This window comes from Prunus avium, chromosome 2, assembly GCF_965620075.1.
Source record: "Prunus avium chromosome 2, drPruAviu1.hap1.1, whole genome shotgun sequence".
In the NCBI taxonomy this organism is placed as follows: Eukaryota; Viridiplantae; Streptophyta; class Magnoliopsida; order Rosales; family Rosaceae; genus Prunus; species Prunus avium.
This window is the reverse complement of record NC_142285.1, coordinates 26297915-26312066: the sequence shown is the minus strand read 5'-3', so window position 1 is coordinate 26312066 and position 14152 is coordinate 26297915. Positions and strand designations below refer to the sequence as shown.

Genomic DNA, 14152 nt, shown 5'->3' with positions numbered 1-14152 from the left:
TATGCAGTTGCCAGCAGATGAGCCTTGTGTTCCACACCTCCTTTGAGCCATGTGCCTCACCTCAGCTGTACCTGACTTTGGACTTGACACGTTGAGCAATTTAGGGAGGCATTTCAGCTATGGAAGTTCCAAGGAGCAAAACAAGGCATGCTTAATTATGGGGAAACTTGTTTGCACAAATCAAGGAGCAGTTTCCAGGATTTATGGTGGGCTGTCTACACCAGCCAAGGGGAGGACGAATTTGGCAGTCTTTAAATAGAGAGGTGCAGCTCATTCAAAAGAGAGACAGATACACACAGGCACTTCATCCATTACTCACACACACATTTAGATTCACCACAAAGAGAGAAGAGAGCTAGTTGTAAAGAAGGGAGAGCTTGGAGTTGTCCTGGGAACCACATTGCTGCCACCGGCTAGTTCTTCTCTTCTCTTCATTCCATCTATGTATCTCTTATTTTTTGTATTCATAGTTATGTCTAACTAATCCATTTAGTTAGGGCTTAGGATGAAGCCCTAGTCATGAATATTCAATGTTATGGATGATTTCATAGTTAATTGATTTCCTTACTTTCATTATCAAGTTGTTAATCTCCAGTTTATTATGTGCTTGATGTGTGCTTTCTTGGAGTAGCTAATTAGGATTTTATGCATCTAGCACAAGTTGGGAAGGGGTTTAGATTCACCAATTCTACTCTCCTTTCACAAGCAACACATGAATTAACGAACGAATCCACGAACTAGGTACTGATTGAATCCACAAACGAAACAACGAGAAGAATCCAAGTCGAATTCAAGGCAGTTTCATAGCAAACACCTGATCCACGATGTCGTTTGAGTCCTCATCAAGATTTTTTCTTGAACTAGAGAAAAAGTGAGAAAATCCAAATTGAGCACCACAGGCTTCAAAAATTTTTGGGGCAGAATGGCAAAGCATGCGTGGTCCTGGTTGAAGGAGAGGTGGAAAAGCGATGGAGGCAAAGATGGAGAGGGGCTGGGAAAGGATGGGTGAGGTCATGGTCGGGTTGGTTGGGAAGGGAAGAGAGAAGGTGAGAGATTTTTTTGTTTTCAATTTTCAATTTAAATTTATTTGTTTGATATAATTTAACTTTTTTTTTATTAATATTTGAAAAAAAAAGAATTTTTTATTAACAAAATTGAAGACATGACCAATTATCTTAACGAAATGAAGTTGAAGGACCACGAGAACCATTTTGGAAATTGAGGTACTCAAATGCAAATCGGGTTTAAATTCAGGGACTAATAAAACGATTAATCCTAATAAATTTTAAAATAAATTCAAAATTTTTTTAAAAAAAACCTCTCGCATATAGGGAGGCTCGTAATAAAATAATAAAAAAGATAAAGGGAGCTTATCCATTCGGTGTTGTCTCTTCCGACCAATTTTTCAGATCGCAAGCAAAGCCCAAGTAAAGCCACCAGCTATGATTCACATCCCCTTTTTCATTCTCTGTCTCTGATTGGTTGAACCAGAGAAGTAAGCATTCACAGCATGGGTAGCCACCTGAATCTCTGGGTACGTGAACCCATCCCCAATAGCAACCCCACCTAAATTCACACCAGTTATGTAAAGAGGCCGTGATTTAAACACAGGGTCAAGCTCAATAAACTTGGTAATTGCAACAAAGAGGTCTCTGGCAACTGAAATCTGGTCTCTTGGGATCTCTTCTGGCTTCGCAGCTATACTGAATCGAGTTCCAATTGGATTGTCAAGAAACACCAGGCCAAAGATTCGGTTCCAGGAACCAGAATTGGGAGGACACGCCATGGGCCGAGCTCGAAGAAGTTGCCGATCATGGAGGAGTAACCGGCGCCGCCTTGGAGCCAAATAGTTGTGGGGTTTGAGAGAGATCGGGTGAGATTATGAGGTTCTGAGCTTCATGAAAAGTGTAGAAAATTGTAGAGCCTGTGGTGGGATTGACTGGGAGGTAGCCTGATTTGGTGGGATGAGCTTGTTTGGGGAACAGAGGTTGTGATGATGATGATGAGGAAAAATAAAAAGAATTAAGAGATCTGGGTTTCATCAGAGAATTCAGCTGGTACTTTTAAAGCGAATTGGTGAGCTACACTTATTAGCTTTACAACATACCTCAATTTTATCTCTTGCAATCCTGCCAAAACAAAGCTTAATCCTGCCAAAACAAAGCTTACTGTAACGGCACTGCACACAACCAGATCAACTAGCTTGTTTCCGCATATCCCTTATCTGCATATTCACATTGAGTGCCGCAATATATAACTGGCGGCTAACAAGTTTCAATTTCACTCATAAACATAAACACAAAAACATCTAGCAGTCTTCAATATTATATGAGCAATATGTCCCAAAGCTTAAGCTCATCTTCACCCTTTTCTTCCTTCAAGCCCTCCTCACATCCCCCACATGAATCCAAGCAGCCCCAGCAAACTCAGATCTTCAGAGAATACATAGGAGCTAAATTCAAGAATGTCAAGTTTTCTGATGTCCCCATTAACCCAAATGTTGAATTCCACTTCATTCTCTCATTTGCCATAGACTATGACACTTCCTCCTCTCCCACCAACAGAAAATTCAATGTCTTCTGGGACTCTGATAATCTTAGTCCTTCCCAAGTTTCCTCCATCAAAAATCAGCATTCAAATGTCAGAGTGGCCTTGAGCCTAGGAGGAGACACTGTGAATAGTGTCTATGCTTACTTCAAGCCTTCCTCAATGGACTCATGGGTTTCCAATGCTGTTTCTTCTCTCACAAGCATCATCCAGCAGTACAATCTGGATGGAATTGACATTAATTACGAGCACTTCAGCGCAGATCCCGATACCTTTTCAGAGTGCATTGGGAGGCTTATAACAACCCTCAAGAACAATGGAGTGATATCATTTGCTTCCATTGCTCCCTTTGATGATGACCAAGTTCAGAGCCACTACTTGGCCTTGTGGAAGAGCTATGGTGACTTGATAGACTATGTGAATTTCCAGTTTTACGGATACGATCAGGGCACCACAGTGTCTCAGTTCATCAATTACTTCAAGACACAAAGCTCCAATTACAATGGTGGGAAGGTCTTGGCAAGCTTTATCAGTGATGGGAGTCGTGGACTGTCTCCTGAGAATGGTTTTTTCACTGCCTGTGACAGGCTCAAGAGTGAGCAACAACTTCATGGTATCTTTGTTTGGTCTGCAGATGATTCCAAGGAAATCGGTTTCCGCCAACATTTTTATTAATATGGGCTGATTTTTTCAACTGATGCATTTGCTGTCTTTAAAGCCCACCAACATTTCCTTTGTGATATATCTTGTATATATATATATGATATAGCTAGGACAGAAAAAAAGACACAGACGATAGCTGCTGCCTTCTTCCTCTTCATATATTTCTCTTATTTTCTAAACTAAGTTTTTTGAGCAACATAGAAAGGTGTTTGTATTCAGGTCCTTCCTCAATGCAAGGAAGAACCTAGACCGAGGAGAATATGGGGCTGTTTTATCCTGGGGACGTAGTGGCCTTTTCTGAACTGCTTTCACAAATTGGGCAGAGCCGCGAAACGTCTTAAAGATAGCAACTTAGTACGCGACTCATCCCAAGAATCGTTCACAGCTTCACAACGAATTTTTCCGGGTAATATTGTTCTTTTAAATTTCTCTGCTTCAACAATTTTAAGACGATTCATCTGCCATGGAAGCTGTAAACAATTCATTCACCCCTGACCTAAACCTTCCAAATTTGAGGGTCTTCATTTCAAACGATGGAGGCAAAAGATGTTGTTTTACCTTACAACGAAAAAATTAGCTTTTGTCTGCACATCTATTAAACCATATGCCAATGACAATCCCACTCTTGAACAAACTTGGGCCTTGTAGACATGGATTGAAAATGATTTCTTGCGCAAGAACTATATTTTGAATGGTTTATATCTGATGATCTTTATGATTATTATTCTTCTTATAATAGTGCTAAAGAATTGTGGGATACGCTTTAGAAAAAATATGATACAGAAGAAGCTGGTGCAAAGAAATTTGCTATCAGTCGCTATTTGAAGTTTCAAATGGTGCATGAAAACTTAGTAGAAGCACAATCTCATGAACTACAGAAAATTGCACATGAAATTTAGATCCCTCAACACAATAACCAACAAGTTGAACCATATTAAAATGGTGAATCCTTCCAATAGTAGCTACCTCACTTATGAAATCTTGTCCATTAGCTTTAGGCTTCTCCAACATTTTAACTCCTACAAATCGACCACTGCGTAACTTTCCTTTAAATACAGAGCCATAACCTACTTCACCCAACTTCTCATTGAATCTACTGGTCATCTTTTTAATATCTGAGTAAGAGTACCTTATCGGAATGAGGTTGTTATCACTTTGCAGGAAATCTTCTTTGTTGCTATACATTGACAAATGCATTCTTTGGCGTTTGTAGATTAGAAGAGCAGCCAGAAATGGAACCCCAAATATAGATCTTATTAGGCAAAATTCTCCTGCAAAGCAACATCACAAAAAGAATCACAAATGACATGCTTTATGTGCGTCATAACCTTACTCTTTGCTTCCATTTGTTTTTTCTACTGACTGATAGGAAATACAATTCTGCACTAAAGGAGTATGCAAACTCTTACCTAATCTCAGCCAATTGGAAATACCTGCAAGAGATACAAGAAAAAGTGACTAAAATCAAAGGCTTGACATAAGTTTGAAATTTCGAAGCACAGATATATATATATATACTCTGCCCTGCTTAATGGTTGACTAAGACTAGTTAGCAGACTATATCATATGAGGAAGGTGAAGAAGAGAGAAGGGAATTTAAATTAGCCAGACAAAATACAAGTAATAAAACTATTTAAAATTTTTAGAATTTTTATTTTCAAAGAATATTTGACGTATTTTCTCCATGTGTCTTTCTCATTTTCACCCTGTATCGCCTTATTTCAAGTAAAACTTATAAACAAAACAAATGATCGAAAATTAGAAATAAAGCGTAACAAAAAGTCATAGATGATAGATTTAAACAAGTGACATTTGGAGAAATTCAGAAAGTTTGAGTAAGAAATCGTAGACTTGGAATATAGCAAGTAATTCACAAACCTGTAGCTGGTCTTGTGAAAGCTGAACCAACAACTAAATAATTTCCTGTTAGCGCCTAAAACCTTCTAATAGAACAACAACCTCCTAACTAATCTGCAAGCACATCAGCAACTGATAACTAATTGCCACATCAGCAGATTCCTAACAAAAGTAATATAGAATCTGTGAAGTCTCACTTGTTTTGCTAACCTAAATTTATAATGAGATTTAAATACGGAATTTAAATTTTATTTCTCTTAGAGAAATCAAATATACAATTGAGTGATGGTGGCCGTCGTTGTGATAACAGGAGTGATGCATGTAGTAGCCGTGGAGCACAAAACCACATTTTCGTATGCAGAATAGGGATGTAAATGTGGTTTACTTGTACATTGTGGATGCTCTATTATTAGAGTAATGCTATTTAGACACACAACATTAACCACCTTAGCTGACCACCTTATGTGGCAACTGATATGTCATGCCATGTTTTTACTCTATCTATTTCTCACAAGTGCACGAACCAATTATAGTATAGGAATGCAAGCACGAGGTCGTTCCACAGAGACTTGGATGAAAAACACTTATTACTACTACTTAAACTCACAAGTAATCCTAAGACTAAAAAGAATTGAAATGAGGTTGTGTTGAGTTTGTTTGGAGTAAAAACTACAAAAAGGGAAAGCAAATAGCAAGTGACTGAAAACTACTAAAAGGGGAAGCAAATAGCAAGTGACCAGCAAGTAGATGTTTAGAAAATTTAGAGACAAAGGAGACAAGCACTAGGGTTTCAACTTCACCATGACAATCCAATTTCAAGCAACAAGTTAACAAGCATTTAAGTTAATCAATTCAATTTCTGGAGTTCGTTCTTTCTTATGTATGATTATCCATATGGTGTTTGGTTTTAATCAAGTACTCAGAAAACACAACTTAGCTATGGTGTTTAGTCTATCTGAATCCATTAAGCTTAAGAAGAACACAAAGGAACCAAGTAAACATTTAAACATGGTGTTTGTCCTAAATGCATTACCCACTCATTCACTAATCGGTTCAAGAGTCATATGGTGTTTATGTAAACTTGAACTAGATAACCAACATGCATGTGTTCATAGTGGCCAGTTATTTAAACATGCATAAAGATTCAACTAAGAACAAGTGAATGAGACCATAAAATTAGAAGTAATCAACAAGGGTAACATTAACTTGAAAACATGAAATTGTCTTGTCAGGTTACATTGAAACCCTAGCTATGGTAATTAGTTACACTCCATTAATGGAAAATGCATTTGAATCATAATAAACATGGAGAGAGTAAGAAAACCCGTGATGAACGAATTATGTTGTTGTAGAGCTTCTCACAGCTTCCACCATATATGCTGCAGCAAGAGATGAAGAGTGGTGTAGATGGTATGGATTGTGTTTGGGGAATGATGGGAGTGTGGAGGATGGAGTGATCTGTGGGAGAAGTGTATGAGGCTGTGGTTGATGAATGTTTGAGAGGGGATTGTGCTGGGATGAGTGGTCTGCTAGGAATTGGAAGAGAGGGATTGTGAATCCCAGGATATGATTGATGAAAGTGTTTGGAATGGAAGTGGTATTTATAGGGAGAGGGAAGTGAGAAATCTGAATTGAATATGGCTAATGCATACAACACTTGTATTAGAAAATCAGAATTGGTTGCTGCACTTCACCAATAAATCCCACCAACAGCCATAGCTCATCTTCATGTCAGCATGACCAAGCTTCCATCCAGAAACCAATAGCTCATGCCTAGCGCACCATGACCAAGCATGCAATGAGCTCATCTGCAAGTCAGCATGATGAACAACTTCTTGGGCTTACGAATTGGGCTTGGCTGAATCAAATGATGACTTTAAGATGTCCATTTTGAAGTTTAGAATGTCTATGATCCAACCACACAAGCATTGGCCCAATCCAAGCTCAGATGAAGAAGATAAGTCCGAAATGAATTCCTAACTCAGTCTCCAGTTTTTGCACGTTTTTGCACCATTTTGCTTCAAATGCCTCAAGTGGTACCTAGAGCTCATTGAACTGAATAACAAACACAAAATGGATTAAAAGCACAAGTTTTACCTAAAAACATAACCAAACAATAGGGTAGAGTGTTACAAAATGATACAGAATTATACATTGATCACATGTCAATTAATGAATGTTGCCATGAGGCCACTTACTAGGGATGCTTGGGTTTTTTAATTGACATGGTGACATTCATTAATTGACATGACATGACACAGCAGTTGCCACATAAGGTGGTCAGCTAAAGTGGTCAATGTTGTGTGTCTAAATAGCATTACTCCTATTATTAATATACTTCAAGTTAAAAATGAATTAGACAAAAATATTACTTTGTAATCAGAATGAACTCTTCTAGTGTTGGAAAATGTCACAACTTTGAATTTCGTATCTCCTGTTGATAAAAAAAGATAAGGAAAAAAAATCACAAAAATATAAATAATAAAATGAGTATTTTTAATGGGACAAATAATGTTATCAAACACACAATTAAACTAACTTTACACCAATAACATTTATATTTGATATTTATGATAATATTATTCTGATATTTTTTCAGAAAATAAAGAAAAAGAATTATAAAATGCCACACAAAGACACATAGAATTTAAAGTTGATAAAGGTACTCATAAAAATTTGGAGAAGGATTATATATGTGAGCTTAATGATTTATGTTATTGATGTGAGACATAAAAATCGTGGCGTTTGAAACATAAGATAATTGTTTAAATCATAATAAAACTGAATTAAAGTTCATCACCTAGCTGACGGAGTACATGTTAGCTCTGTGTTCGAACACGTTGGATTTGAATTACCATGAAGATTGTCTCTGGGCATTTCTTGTGGACATAAAAAAAGCTTGGGAGGGGGTTGTAGGCATTCAACCTCTCCCTCAAACTCCTTATTCACCCGATTTTTTAGATTTTTTCTTGCAATCATATGATGGCTAATTCCAAATGCAACACATAATTTCTAAATTCTAATATGAGAGAGAGAGAGGTGTGGTGGAGGCGCAGAGACGCACAACACGCCTTTTGCCTTGCCAAAGAGTTAAAATGTTTTTTTTTTTTTTTGGTGGATGAAAGAGTCAAGAAGAAGTGAATTTGGGGCCAAATGAAAGAAGAGCGATTTGGGAATAGCAAGGAGAGCACGCGGCACGCATGCACGACTCACGAGTATTTTTTTTATTTGTTAATGCTTGGAACAAAAATCTGCACGTTAGGAACAAAAATCTGCACGTTTTGGAATAAAAATTTGCTTAGAACAAAAAGTAGCAAAAAATATAGGATTTTTATCACAAATGGTCCCTGAGGTTGATGGAATTATCGCCTTTTGCCTTGTTGTTAACTTCTATCAATTTTCTGTTAAAATGCTGACTTGGTACATACATGGCCACACATCCAATAATATAGAGCCACGTGGCATTAAATAATATATTTTTAAAAAATTAATTTTTTGTAGAAAAAATAAGAAGATTAAAACTTAAATTTTTTACTTTTATTTTAAAAATGAAGTTGTTTCTCGCTTCCTACCTCTCTCCTCCTTCCAACCTGCCAACCCACCTCCCTCACCCCTCTCTGTCTCTGTCTCTGTCTCTCTCCCCTCAGATTCGTTGGTGATGGTCAGGCAAGCAAAGAACTGGGTCGGAATCTGGCTGGGTAAATGGATCTGATGCAAGGGCATAATTGGTTTCGATAGTTGGGGAAGGCATGGGGTCCAAATCTGGAATGGGTATGATGGGCAAAGGGTTTAGTTGGTCTGAAGGGGTGGAGGAAGTGGCTGTGAATCATGATGGTTGGATTTTTTTTTCCTTTTTTAATCAGAGCTGCTGATAGAGATGAAGCTTTTGTGATTACAGTGTACATGCTTTAAAATTTGAAATTGTGTTGGTTTCTTCTTGTTGTTGTTTTTTTAATTGAGTGGGAAGAGGGAGGGATTTCTTAGTGGGCAAGGAAAAACAAAGGGAGTGGGAGAGGGCGAGAGAGAGAGAGAGAGAGAGAGGAGAGGGAGAAATGGTAGAGGGGTAGACGCAGGGGAGGGCGGAGGGCCAGAAAGGGATGGCTGAAGGTTTTTTTTTATAATTTAAGTTTTAATCTTTTTTTTAAAGTGTAATTTTATTTTAAATATATTATTTAATACCATGTGGCTCTATATTATTGGATGTGTGGCCATGCATGTGTCACATCAGCATTTTAATAGAAAATTTGGTTAAAATTGACGGCAGGGACCATTTTGATGTGTGGAACCTTAGGGACCATTAATGTCACAAAAAAACATTAAGGACAAAATGCAATAATTTCATCAACCTCAAGGACCATTTATGATAAAAAGTCAAAAATATATAATATAATACTTGGCTTTTAAAAACATTTGGAGGCCCTGTGCGGTAGCACAGCTAGCACATGCCATGGCCCGGCTACTAGTTATATAGTCTAATCCACCTTGAAGAAGATAGACAAACAAGGCACTTAGACCAAGCAATAATACCCTTACTATAATGAGAACGCATAATCTGAAAGTGCTTGCCATGGAGAGAGAAATTGTTAGACACACTTCTTCAATCTGCTAGCTAGCTTTGGTCAAGTAGCTGCTGCATTTCTATTGTCATGACTTAGAGCATCTCTAGTAGACTTTCTATCCTCTCATTCTTAGCTACTTTTGCTAAAAAGAAGGAAAATCCTCCTTCCAGCAAACTCCATACTTGGCTCTCTATTTTGAAGAACCAACTTTTGGCTCTCTACATCTAGCAAGAAGGAGAGAGAAATGGAGGCTCGCCAAATTGAAGAGAAAGAGAAAGATAGAGAAAAAGGGGGAGAGAGATAGAGATATTTGAGAGGTTGGTGGGGTTGGTGGGGTTGGATTTTTACTTTTCTTTTTAATATATTTAGGGTTCATTTGGGACTGCTTCTCTAGGAAACATTTCTGCTCATAAACGCTTATAACAAAAGCGTTTTTATTATATAGTTGTTGAAAATTTCATAAAAAATCAAAGTTCTTCTTGAAGAAGCACATGGTAGGTGCTTCTCCAGAAAGCGCTTCTATAGCCCAGAAACACTTTTAAACTTTTTTGCTAAACGCTGTCAGAAGCGCTTTCAGTTGTCAGAAAGCGCTTTTAATCCTTCCAGAAGCATTCCCAAATTCCCAATAGGCAATAAAGAGCCCTTAATGGTCTGACTGACTACGAACTAGAAAATGATTTGAAAAAGAAGAAATGCATGCATATGGGAACGTATAAAAAAAAGGTCTAAAAGAAAGAGAGTAAAAGCAATCCGTATATGACATGTTTGGTTGAATGTTAGGGCAGATGACAACAGACAAAATAGAGAATATTGCTATAATAGCTTTCTAGCTATTTTAGCTAGAATTTAATTAAAATTTGGAGAATTTAATATGCCAAATCCCTAGGACCTGCTTTTAATTAAAATGAGTTTCTTCCAGGTGATCATTGACGCGAAGGCCAATTGCCTGTAGAAGATTCTTTGTTGAATATTCGTCAAAATTATTGTTTAGTTAAGTGTGTGGGAGCCACTTTATTATTGTTTGCTAGCTTTCTACTTTTTGGCAATTTCGTGGACTTAGCGGGGAAATGATGGCACATGCCATCTTTGTCAAATCATGTGGGAAAGCTTTGAATATTTACTAGGCTTGGGCCTGGCCGAGCCACAATTAGGAAGAAAAAAACGAGCCTGGTCGGGCTGGGCTTACTGGGCCGGGCCGAAATATGCTTACTGGTTCAACTTAGCTAACTTCTGTTTTTCCCTCTCTTTTCTTCTATATATATATATTTTTTATAAATATCTATGTTCATAGTTCTCTGGAAGTGGACACCTATATCAAATCAATGCTTTTTTTTTTTTTTTTTTTCCAACTCGGATTTCAATAAAAAATTAGAGTGAGCAACCTATATCAAATCAATACTTCTCGGAATACAAGCACAATACGGTGAGGTTGTTCCCGCAAGAGAGGTCGTTATACCATGGCCGGTTTGCTCCGTTTGTTTTATTTGGACCATCGGTTAGCCGAAAAGGATAAATTATACTGTGGACGCCACCGCAGGAAGACGAGATGCACTTTCTATTGCCGTTGTTGTGCTTAGCTGTGTAGCTTCGTAGATTAATTGAGAAACAAGAAACTTGCTATTACGAGAGATTTTAAGACACTCCTGCAATTCACTCGCTTTGATGAAGCAGCTGCAGCATTTGTATTGCTGCCCTTTGCATTTTGTGTGGTGCTTTATGTCTGCCGCGCAAATCTCACGGCCTGGAGTTCCGGGCCGAGGGGATGTGCGTTAACACGCGGTTTCCTGCTTTTGGGTGCGGTGCGGTGCGGTTGTGTGCGGGCGTGCCAGCACGGTCTACCGTGCGTCGATGTGTTGATGAGTGTTGGATGGATAAGTGGTGCGCCTGTTTGAACTCGTCTTCCTAATCAAACGATTGTAGCCGAGAGAGGAACTGGTCTCGGCTGTTAGGTTCACGGCCTGAACTACAAGGCCGTTGAGTGATGGTGTTGGTGGTGGTTTTGGGCGGTGCTCCGGCGCGCTGCTCAGGGAGCGACGGTCGTGTGATATATGGGGTGAGTGAACGAACAACAAGGATGGTGCTCCGGCGCCTTGAAAATTAAGGGTCGTATGATATATTGATGAATGGATTTTCATTACAATCTAACACTACTCCTAGGAAAGCAAGTAAAGATATTGAAAGTGCATTACAGGAGAAAATAAGTTGCTCCGTGGGAGGCTTTGTTTTTGGTGTTAAACCATTTGAATGTAGCTCGAGTCTTGTATTTATAGGAAGAGTCCCTGGATGAGTAATCGAGGCTGAATTTACGCATGGTGGAGTCTGATTAGCGCAAGTGGGTGTCCAATCGACATTTGGGATCGTGAAGTATGGTGGTATGATCCCAGAAATCCCGGTGAATCTCGGCCGCCGCTCCTGATCGTGGGTTCTGAGCTTCTGGCCGTGGAGACGCATTTATGGCCTGGATAGCTGTTGAACCAATATCTCAGGCTGTCAGAATTCTTGTGAGAATGTCCACGTCTAATCACTCTGATCCTCATCACCAAATCCTGACTTCAGTCACTTCCCACTTTCCCTCACGCATTAAATGCTTCTTTGTGGCCAATGGGTTTGCTGCATTAAACAGGCACTACTTCATTAAATGAAGCCTGGGACCCTGCTGTCACGTGATGATTTGCCTTTAATGCCTTGGCCGCGATTTTGTTCGGCCTCGGGCTCGGCCTGCGCTTGAGGCCGAGATGATCATGCCTTAGCATTTCTTCTTTTATCTTTAGGAAGGCGAAGTACCCTGGCGAAACGCTGCGTTTCAGTTTCTACGAACAAGTGCCAGGGCCGAGAGAAGGGGCTCCTTCGGCCAGCTTATGGCCGTGATTTATCAGGCACAAACATTGCCCCCACATCCCTGGATTCTTCGGCCTCGGCATGGGTAGGGGCCGAATGGATTCCAAGGGATGGACCCTTTGCATTCCTTCCTGAAGTGATTGACAACTGGGGCATTAAATGCGCAGGCCAGTCGGCGCATTTAATGCCTCAAGCACGTTGTGTAGGCCATCATTGCCCAGGGCGTCGCTTCGCTTTGTCAGAGGAAGCGACGGCCTCTGGGCTTTTGACACGTCGTTGCGCCTGTTGAGCGTGCTGACAGAACGTTACGTCTCTCTCGAGAGACACACCCTTTCGTTTCGAATTCTAGCGCCAATATAAAAACCCAGACTTCCTTGCTTTCTCCTTACGCTTTCAGAATCCTCAGACGCCCAAGCTTTGTCAAAGACCCATTTCTCCAACCTTCAAAACCCATCAAACCTTCGCACCTCCAAGGTTACCAGAGAATCCCTCGTGAACTTGCGATTTTCCAGAACCTACAGACCTTATTCCCCCCTTTAAACACTCATCTTAAGCTTGCTCTAATGGCCTCCAATACCCCCACATCCGTTGAAGTTCGGTCCCAAACCTTCCAAACTGAATTCGAGGCTATTTGCCGAGATATTCAGGGCTCAATCCTCCCTGACATCATCACGCCCTGGGCTGATGACGATGGTGCCTCCACTGATTCCTGCGTTCTCGGCCCCTCCATTAATGGTGGAATGCCAGAGAGGCTTGTGGCCCATCTGAAGAACAATCTAGTGGATCTTTCGGCTTTAGACGGGGGAGACTTCCAGGACTGGAATGTCCTCAGGCCGCAGCAACAGTGGCCAACCGTGACCCCAGACTGGGAAAAATGGCTGCCGAGGATGGAGCATTTCTTCGGTCAGCAATGGAAAGATCAAGGCATCTACCACTTGATCAAGTTATTCGATCGGCCGCTCGTCATGGATCGGTCGCTCTTGGCCGCAGCCCTGTGCTTCTGGTCGTTGGCCACCAACACCATGAACTTTCGGTTCGGCATGATGACGCCGACCGTTCTAGACATGGCCGCCCTGTTCGGCCTGTCCCCCCTCGGCGTGGAAGTAAACGCCGCCCTGGTTGCTCCCGAGGTGGAAGGGAGCTTTAAAGCTACGTGGCCTACTCTTGTGAGAGTTGCTGGGAGCAAGGCGAAGAACATGCTCAACTACTCCAGTTTCTACAGCAACTTCGGCGTAGAAGACAGTGATGAAGACGACGCCATTGCCCCTCTCGGCGAGGTTGAACACGCCGCGTTCTTACTGTACTGGTTGTGCAAGTTCGTGTTTTGCACCCAGGCGAACAAGGTTACCTTGGAGTTCGCCCACCTGGTCGATTACCTAGCGCAGGGCGGTAGGTTAGCGCTCGGCCCATTCCTACTCGGCCACATCTACCGCACGCTTCATGACGTCATCACTGATGGGATGAAGCCGAAGGACGGTGGTCCACTGTGGGCCTTCCAGTTCTGGCTGCAGGCCTACTTCCCAGAGCTGAGGGGGGTGGCCGCCCCCCAAGACAACGAGCCGCTGGCCAACGCATTTGCTCGAGCCCCAAGAAGCATAACGCCACGGCCTTCTGCTACAAATTCTTCTACGGCTTGGCCGAGAGAACTAGTACGCAATTCCGAGTCTGCCTTGCTCGGTCGTTCCCTC

General features: G+C 40.8%; 1 pseudogene across 1 annotated transcript; it reads left to right on the top strand.

Moving 5' to 3' along the window:
* The first annotated feature begins 286 nt into the window (after window positions 1-286).
* On the top strand, window positions 287-3406 carry LOC110760813 (chitinase 2 pseudogene; annotated as a pseudogene). Its single transcript, XR_015834086.1, has 2 exons — window positions 287-1046; window positions 1410-3406. The product of XR_015834086.1 is annotated as a chitinase 2 pseudogene (transcript).
* The last annotated feature ends 10746 nt before the right edge of the window (window positions 3407-14152 follow it).